Source organism: Epinephelus moara, chromosome 14 (assembly GCF_006386435.1).
Source record: "Epinephelus moara isolate mb chromosome 14, YSFRI_EMoa_1.0, whole genome shotgun sequence".
Lineage (NCBI taxonomy): Eukaryota > Metazoa > Chordata > Actinopteri > Perciformes > Serranidae > Epinephelus > Epinephelus moara.
The window spans coordinates 41,326,430-41,336,389 of record NC_065519.1 but is presented as its reverse complement, the minus strand read 5'-3'; the positions used below and the strand labels follow the sequence as shown (position 1 = coordinate 41,336,389).

Sequence of the window (9,960 nt, the reverse complement as noted above, 5' to 3'; positions counted from 1 at the left end):
ATGAGTCCTTTAGGATGTTGTGTGTCTTCTTCAGGCAGCAGCAGGTGAAAATGTCTTCTATGGCAGGTAGCTGGTGTCCACTGGTATGATGTTTTGTGCCATTTTTGTATGACTCTCTGCAGGGATTTTTTGTCTGCTGCAGAGCTGCTACCATACCACACCAGGACCACAGTCGTGTCATCTGCAAATTTAAGTCTTGTGGGGCTCCTGTGCTGAGTGTCAGAGTGGAGGAGCAGTGAGGGCCCATCCTGACCGACTGTGGCCAGTTTGTCAGGAAGTCCTTAATCCACAGGCAGGTGTTATGCTGTATGCCCAGGTTGGACATCTTGGTGAAGAGTCTGCTAGGTAGGATCATGTTGAATGCAGAACTGTAGTCCACAAACAGCAGCCTTACATATGCCTCTTGTTGCTACAGGTGACGCAGCACAGTGTGGAGGACTGAAATAGCAATGTTTTTCAGTTTCAGTTATATATTGAGGGGGACATTTTGGGCATATCTGAACACTGGGGGGGACGTGTCCCCCTCAATGTATATAGTGACTACTGCCCTGCCATGGTGCAGTTGATAAGTGTACACAGCTTGTCATCATGTCTTTACAAGCTTCAACACTGTTTTTTTCAGCTGAATTTGGTGATAAGTGTTTTATATTCTGAAAGCTGAGACTATGTATTTAAAATAAAACACAAGCCCAAAATGAAACCTCAGAGAGAACTGCTCTGACAGCCTGCCACACTTGGCTGGTGACTTCTGGCCTCCACCGTGTTTGTTTTGGTAACATTTGGTTTTGTTCTCTTCACCGTACAACATTCCATCACAGACGATGTAATGTCACCTGAGCCGTCTCTACGGGGTTTTCACATTTCTTTTCTCTCTTGTCTCATAGTAAGTTACAATTCATATTTGGTCTCCCTTTCTCTGTCCTTCAATGAGCTGCGTTGTGACATTCTGAATGAACTTGTTGTAGATTACCTTTAAATTATATTATATGCTGATACGTCAGGCTTTAAATGGTGTGCTTGTACTTCTCTGAATCTTGACATTGACATGACATTATTAATAGCTTGTTGCCGTAATGATATAGTAGAAGAGGTTAGTGCTTTAGATACACCCAGAATGATTCATATAGGTTCTGGTTTTAGTGAAATATGAATAGTTTCTGAGACGCTGTTGAAGACATCGGACCAAAAAGATGCAACCTTAGGGCACAAGACAAAGCTGTGAGAAAGGGTTGCTTCTGAGGAATGACATTTATCACAAGTGGCTGACACATTTGGATATATGTTGTGTATTTTTGCCTGAGTCTGTGTAGGGTTTTAAATTGTGTGAGACAGTGTCTGATGTTGTTCGAGCATTTGTGTATGTGTTTGAGGCTTTCTTCTCTGAGGACATGTTGACCATTGACATTCTAAGTGCATGTGTGGAACCTGCTATGATTCCCATATTTAGTGAAGAAGCACCAGAAATGTACGTTTTCTGCTGTTGTGAAAGGATTTTTTTACATGAATGTCTGTGATCCAGAGGTAAAACAGCTTTACACAATATTTTAATGAACTAAAGGCGCTGACACACCAAGCCGACGGTTGGCCGTCGACCAAAGTCGGGCCGTCGGTGAGCGTCTGTCGCCCTAGTTTTTGCAGTGTGTCCCGCACCATCAGCACTTCGGCGTCAGTGGCTTTTCGGCCGATTGAGCATGTTGAATCGGCGGCGGAGCTTGTGGGTGAGAGAGATCGCTCTGATTGGCTGTTCAGGTTTTATTTCCTCGCCCATGTAGCGAGTGAATCTGCCTGTAGTGAAACCGGGGCTAACCGGTGCTTCCTCCTCAGGCTCCACTTCACTCAGCTGCCCCACAGACCCGCTGCTTCTTCAAACTTTAACCTGAATAACAAACCGAAGCTAGCTGGGAGCGGCTAGTGGAGCGTTAGCCGCAGCATGACCGGAGGGAAGCACAGCCAGTTAGCCTCCGCTAGTCTCTGAGCTAGCCCCGAGCCCTAGTTTGTTATTCAGGTTAAAGTGGGAAGAAGCAGCGGGTTTATCGGGCAGCTGAGTGAAGTGGAGCCTGCGGAGGAAACACCGGGACCGTCTGGATGTAATAGTCCGTGGAGGTGCTGCGGTGCTCGGCTGCACAGATAGGAAACCCCTCGGCTGACAGGATGTACCACTCTCTCACTCCGCTCTCTCTCACGCAGGCGCAGAACGTACGTGCTACTTGGCCGTCAGATGTAGTCCGTGTAGTGGGTTCAAATGCAACTGACACAGGGCGACGTGAGGCGACGTAGACGACGCAACAGTTGGCTTTCGTCGCCGCTAGTTCTTTGATGTCGGTTTGGTGTGTCCGCACCTTTAATGAGAAACACATAAATTCAAAAGTTGAATCATTGAGTCATTTTTATTATACATGTAAATATAAGGGCTGACAAGCGATTAAAAATGTATCTAATGAATTACATGCTCTGTGATTAATTAATCTAAATTAATTGAATAAATCAATTTTAGTATTAAAAAATTTCAATTCAAAATAATTTTGGCACATATGTTGTTGTAAAGCTGCTGGACTTTGGACATATTGTCCCCCTGTCCTCTACCACCGAAACTGGTCTGCAGTCTATTGCAATCCATTTTGCAAAAGACTTACTTAGTCGGTCACAGTTAGACTTACTCAGTTTGTGTCTGAACACCTGATCGAGTGTGGCTTGATGAGGCTGGCTGCTAGCGCTAGCATCAGGGACTGCGCTAGCTCGGACCTCCAGATTCGCTGCTAAATGCTTTGCGTTGAGGTGATATTTCAGACTTGAAGTACTCAGATGGTACGGAAATGCCTTAACAGCAGAAAGTGCAGAGAACAGTGCTCCTATCAACAGTTCCATCTGGGCATTTTTTACATGTAAATGTTCCATTCACGGGGCCAAGCAGCTTTGTCTCATCTGCCTCCATCATGTAACAAAACCACTGTGGCTTTCAGTGACACATTGGGTCAAAGAGCATCATGAAACACGATCAATCAGCGTTCTTTTTTTTTTAACACATTATTTTTTCTGTGATTAATTAATCAAAATGAACATGTTATTTTCACAGCCCTAGTAAATATACATGGAGTTAAAATGATGACAAATTATTTATGACTAGGAGAATTACAACAATAAATGCCAGCATGAAAGCATGAAAGTTCATTCTGTAATTTGATGTCACTTAAGTTTCACTCATTAGCTTCTTGTGGAGATTTTAAACACATCTTACACCTTCAACAGTGAATGGAGTTTGCTCAGTTAATTGTAATGGAGTGGTGCCAACATACGGAAGCGTATTGCATTCACTTGACAAATAAAAAAAGCACTGTTTTTCTGAGTAATTTTTTTCTTCTGTTTTTTCGGGGGGGTTTTCTGCTTATTGTGGTAATTGTTTTTCCTGAACGAGGAGATGATATACTTCAAAATCTCGCGAGAGATGAGAGATAAGGGTAAGGCACGTAATTAGTTACACACAGGGTATGATAATCTAGCTATGTTTTCGACTGCATCCTTCTAGTGTAGGCCTATCGCTCAATGTAACAGGTTAGGTTAGTAACAGGTTGTAACAGTGTTAGCTGACAAACGTATGTGTATGTATGTTATCATACCCTGTGTGTAACTAATTACGTGCCTTACCCTTATTGATCCCGTAGTTGAAATTGTCTAGGAGCAGGAGCACGGATGCAAAATACATCCATGAGCAGGAGTCACCATGGATGCAGGGGTCACTTGCGGGTGCCAGGTGGGAGCTTCTCGCGAGATTTTGAAGTATCTCGTCTCCTCGTTCAGGAAAAAAAAACAGGGAAATAATTACTAAGAAAAACAGAAAATATTACACCAAAAAAACGAAAAATAAATAAATTACTCCGAAAAACAGAAAAAATTACTCCGAAAAACAGGGCTTTTTTTATTTGTCAAGTGAATGCAATACGCTTCCGTACCAACAAGTGTCAACATGTGATCTAAGTATTTTTTTTGGTAAGAAATGACAGTAAGTAAAAAAAAAAAAAAATATCAGAATAGCAAACAGGAAAACCTGAGATTCATTGGGTAGAAAAGGAGCAACACAATAGTTACATTTGGACAGCTGCCCTGGCAAAGTTCTGATCCAAATAGACAAGCTTCTAATGACAGCCATTCCTCACTGACAGTGTTTCCATCACTTGTAATATGTTGACAACAGAGCATGATCACATGAGAGCAGGCTGCTGACGTAACAATGCTAATAAGGACAGTCACAGTTAGTAAAACTGGTTCTAAAGGGCTGTGCAGCAATAATCATGATCCACATCTCCTCATTATCAGACGTGATGAGACGCTGCACAGATATTATCACTTGACTGTCTCTCTCTCTCTCTCTCTCTCTCTGTCTCTCTCTCTCCCACACACACACACACACACGCACACACGCACGCACATGCACACATGCACACACTAAGCAGTGGGTGAGGTCTTGGTGTGACTGCCTCCACCAGGAATGCAGTAGTGTGTGTTTTGAACTCGCCACACACTGTACAGTCTCACCCAGGCTGATCTGTCAGTTTCTCTCTACATTCTGCCTGACAGAGAAACAGAAAGGCAGACACATGCACACACACACACACACACACACACACTGATCAACTCTCAACACATCAGAACGGAACAAGGAAAAAGAGAAGATACGGGGATTTGTATTTGTAAGACACCTGCAGTCTTTAAGGAAATGCCTGTCTGAGTCAGCTCCCGGTGATATCTCTCTCTGTTGTGGATTTCCTGCTTACCTACTTTCTAACTGAACAAACTTCTTGTGGATCAGGATGGCGGACTCTGTTTGAACATTTTAATTCAACTCTAGCTCTACTGGAAGTGCCTCAGGCTGATTGAAGTTTCAGATTTGGTGCTGTATTTTCAAGTCAAATCTGTGTCTGTGGAGTTGAAGCTTCATCAGATTTTTATTCCCTTTTCGAAACATATTTTTTACTTATTTATTTCTTTGGATTACACAAAACATCTAAAATATATAATGTTCAACGAACTGCTGCTACACACACTGCTGAGGCTCAACATGGCATCTCCTTGCATCACATAGAAGAAGATAAAAAAGGTAAGAAACTCATGATGATCCACAAACTTTATGTAGAGGATGATGACAGTATATCACTCCAACTGTCCCCCAGCACAACCCAGCCCTCTGCAAAAACCAGAATAAATCAAGAACCAGTAAAATAGTTTCCAGTTCCCGCTGGAACTTAAATGTAAACTAAGTGTCAGGGAACAACAAATTTAGAGTAAAGGAGAAATAGATAACACTCTTGAGCATTTTTCTAAATACATACCCACAGGGTACAGTACTGTACAGCTCTGTCTCCTGGAAATCAAGTTTATATACAACCAATTTGAAACAGCAGATAGATTTTGATGGAAACATAATGCATAGCAAATTACGTTTTCTATTAACATAATGAGAAAATGTTGCAAATTAACGTACCTGGCCAGTTGCAAAAATGCTGCTACTGAATGTATCAGCAAAATGTTCACTGACAATGTATTTCAGTTGTTTTACACCAAAAGGCAATCTTACAATACAATATTTATGTAGTGACTACAGTGTTGTTTTTTCCATGATCTTTCCCTAACTGTGAAGGGGAACTTTATCCAATTTCAAAATTCAGGATTTTTTTTCCTATGGTCTAAGACAGTCCAGAAATATTAGCAAATATAAACATCTCTCTCTCCCAAATCCAAAAACTAGAGTGCTAAAACTCAAATTTGTGATGTCATAGGGCAGGGGTGCCCAAACTTTATTGAATGGGGGCCAGATAAAACAATCATGGGTTTTAAAAAAAAAAAAAAAGTGAGACAAATGCAACCATTTTTTTATCTTTTAATGATTTACTTGTCTACAATGTAGTGTATGATAGTCCTGTCATTGTGAGGTGAAAGGTAAAAATGCAAAGTGATCTTGCTCGATTAACCATTATTGTGTGAAGGGCCACATGTGGTATATTTTGAAAGTCAAGCCGAGGGCCGATTAAAATTGGTCTGCGGGCCACAGTTGGCCCCCGGGCCAGACTTTGGACATGCCTGTCATAGGATATAAAGTTTGGAGCTGCTCCACAGACGATGTATGGTGAAAGATGTTCTAGATGACACTGAGAGCACCCACACTGTAAAGCCCAATCCATCCATGACACAACATTTTAATATAAAGTCAACACAAATGCCCTGGATTGTCAAAATAACATAAAACTTTATGTTCACTTGACACACAAACTCATCCCTTGTGAGCTTGAGCTCATGCCTTGTTTTTTATGTTAGGTCAACAATTTTTGAGTTTCTAGTTAATTTGACTCAGTGGGTGGAGTTTCCCAGCAGGCCATGGGACAATGTGTTAGGCCATAAGCCGAAGGAAACTGTGTTTAAATGTGTTCTAAATCACTCACGTTACATTGTAAATGGTAAATTGAAGTGCTACATTGGTTAGCATTGTCACCTCACAGCAAGAGGGTTCCTGGTTCAAATCCAAGGTGGGGGAGCCCTTCTGTGCGGTTTGCATGTTCTCCTCGTGTCAGTGTAGGTTTTCTCCGGGTACTCCACATTCATCCGACAGTCCAAAGACGTGCAGGTTAAGTTAACTGGTGACTCTAAATTTCCCACAGATGTGAATGTGAGCGTGAATGGTTGTAACTGTGTGTAATTGTGTTACTGAAGAATGTAACCTCTTCCTTGGGTCATTAAAACATCAAAAAATCCCAGAAACAACTCAGAAGATATAACCTCTGGTTCCTCAGTGATAGCTACAGTACAGCCCTGGGTGTTATAACATCATTATTTTAAGACCTAAATGCTGTTAGAGAAGAAAAAAAAAGATCAAATATGTAATGACAATAAGTGAATGCTCCCCTGTAAATAGTCAGTGGTCAGTGAGCTGAACTAGGTGAAACTAAAAAGTTTCTGTGTCTGACCTTGAGTGTTTGTGTTGTTGGATTTTGGAACCTGACAGATCTTCTATCTGGAGCAAATATTTGGAGTTCAAATAAAATGTGCATGGGCTTGCTGTGGCATTTAGTTTGTAGTTTCAGTTTGGTTCCGCTTTAATTATTCACTTATCTGATCCTGTACTATTGAAACTGTAAAATGGAGGTTGAATGTTTCAGATTGGAGGATCACATCACAGGATCCTTGCCAGCAGACTTCTTCAGACCTGAAGTTCCCTCCACTCAGTTATGTGTTTTAGTCACTGATTCTACGCATACAGTCTGACAAGTCTGAGCTTCACTGGGCAGAATAATGCCGGTGCAGAGTTGGCTTTCACATCCAACTGCTTAAGAGGGAAAGTTTCAAAATGCCACCTATGAAATATTCTTGTAGTATAATGTGTATTGTGCAGAAGTGTACAGACACCAACAACGTGATGCTGCACTGCACCCAAATAGTTCTAAGTGCATTTTACTGTCAAATGTCTGACTGAAAACCTACCAGCTCCCAACTGGCGGATGTAAGCTGCTCATTGGCATTCAAGCAGTCTAATGTTTGACTTGAGAAAAAAAAAAGTATATTCATTTATGATATTCTGTGGCAGCATGTATAAAAATGCCTGCAGTGAAATTCTGAGGAGGTACCAAAATATAGTATAATACACACTACCTGTTACACGATGATGACACACTTGAATCAGCTGTGATAGAATTGCATAGTGGGAAGAATGATTTTGGCACTGCTGGTTCCAGAATTAAAAAAAGCTGCTTTTGCTTTTTAATGATTACAACAGTGAAAAAAAGGCCGACCCTGCTGTACAGGAACCAGTGAAGGGAAGCAGGGAAACTTTGCTGATATTCAAACAGGTGTGTGTCATCGCATCGTGCGCATATGAACGTTATCTGACCTCCCCAGGAGATCCCTGTCCGTCCAGCGGTGGAGGCACACAGGGGCCACACAGCTGGTTCAGTATCAGCAAAGTTTCCTTTTATATTCATTGTCTTGTGTGGCGATCACCAGTGATGTAGTGGTTCACTTTTACACTGTGATCTGTAGCCTATAGTTTGGTTTTAGCCTCTAACTATCTCTGTCTTTTTAACCTGCTTTTGCTGCTGAGTGAGTTTGACGTCCTGGATATATCCTTCAAGCCATTTTGTAGACCTGTCTGCTCTCTCTGGAATCACTGTTTCATTTTTCCAAAAACATGAGTTAGTGACAGTGTGGGCTTCATGCTTACTCCAACAGCTTGTCGGACCATCACAAAGGGCCGGGGCTTAGCAAAGGGTCAATTTATACAATGTAAAATGCCATATGTTTGTGCTAATAATGTTAGCATATTGTATTTGTTTAGAGAACGTGTTTAGTATGAGACAGTTGTTGTATCAGTGAACCTTGTGAGCTGTAATGGAACAGAATTTTGTAACGTTACCTTTGTTAAATGTTGCTGTTGTCACTGGCTTCATATGAGTAGAGGAAAAGCCTGCTAACCGCTAGGCTAGTCTGTACAATGTAAAATGCCATAGGCTCGTGCTAATAACATTAACATGCTGTAGTTGTGGGGAAAATGTGTCCAGCACATGTTTTAGCACAGAAACACAGTGTGTTAACAAGTATTAGGACTCTGAAGAAATTGTGCCGAAAATTGTTTCTGTTCAGAAGGACATACCACACAAACTTGGAAAGTTTAAAGTCTAAACTGAAATAGCTGATCATGGACAGATGCAACGATGTTAATGGCCACACCTGTGTGCAACACAGAGAGGATATGATATATCACAATACACAATATAATGGAGCAACCCAGTCTCACTCTGAAGTTGTCAAAAACTGGCACTTGCTCAGTGAATTCCAGCGTCAGACACCAACAAACACCAACAAAAAAATGCTGTCCTTTCCTTATTGTGTAACAGAGCCTGTCAGCATCAGGGGGAAACGAGGCAGGACAACAACGAAAGTTAGGTCCAAGTAGGGTGGATGGGTCCAACAGCTGCCGACTTTTACCCCGGAGGCTGATGTTTGATTGGTTATTGTGAAGCCAAACCGTGTTCTTTTTTCCTAAATCCAACCACATGCTTATGGTGGCTTTATCCAACCATGTGCGTTTGTCGTTGAAGGAAAAAAACTTTGATTTGCGGTGTTGTACCAACGTAATGCGTTTATTTTGAAAGAGACTGTATGCAAACTGTACATTTCCTGTGAAAATGGAAGTGTATTTTGTAAACACACAAAGCATGTTACAGGCAGAAGTTGACACGGCGTCCAAGAACATCAGCAACCAACACACCCAGGGTACCTTGCACGCCATATCTTGATGTGAAAAGTCCATGACCAAACCTCGATATGTGACGAGGTGTGAGTGAAAATGTGTTGGATGGACCAGAGGAGTCATTTTGACTTTATTCCTGCAATGTAAAAACAAACAAACAAACAAAAAAAACGATACCTTGCACTGATACTGAAAGTTTGACTTTGTATTCGACATTTCAACTTAATTTTCAACATATTGACATTATTCTCAAAATGCAAAATTTTGAGAATAATGAAAACACTTCCTGTTCTCATTTTTTCCTTAGATCTGGCCCTAATCAGGCCCCCACGAAGTGCGCAAGGCCTTGAAGCCAACTGTCATTGTGGCCCAAAACTTTTTCCCATTGATTTAAAAAGACACATCTATAAATTGGTACACACACTTGCGTGAGAGAAAATAACTCTCCACACCAGCAGATTGTGGTAGTCTGTATTCATCATTAAAAAGGGAAACAGGTAGGATTGGAGACGCTAGTTAGCCAGTTAGCACATTAATCAATCAATCAATCAATCAATTTTATTTATAAAGCCCAATATCACAAATCACAATTTGCCTCACAGGGCTTTACAGCATACGACATCCCTCTGTCCTTATGACCCTCACAGCTGATCAGGAAAAACTCCCCAAAAAACCCTTTAACGGGGAAAAAAAACGGTAGAAACCTCAGGAAGAGCAACTGAGGAGGG

General features: G+C 41.4%; 1 protein-coding gene across 1 annotated transcript in view; it reads left to right on the top strand.

Moving 5' to 3' along the window:
- Positions 1–4,514: 4,514 nt before the first annotated feature.
- The window catches only part of LOC126400767 (disheveled-associated activator of morphogenesis 1-like), a 43,897-nt gene continuing 38,451 nt past the window's right edge, over positions 4,515–9,960 (top strand). The window contains exon 1 of the mRNA XM_050061702.1: positions 4,515–5,092. The gene's annotated coding sequence lies outside the window, so the exon portion shown is untranslated. The remainder of the gene's footprint in view (positions 5,093–9,960) is intronic.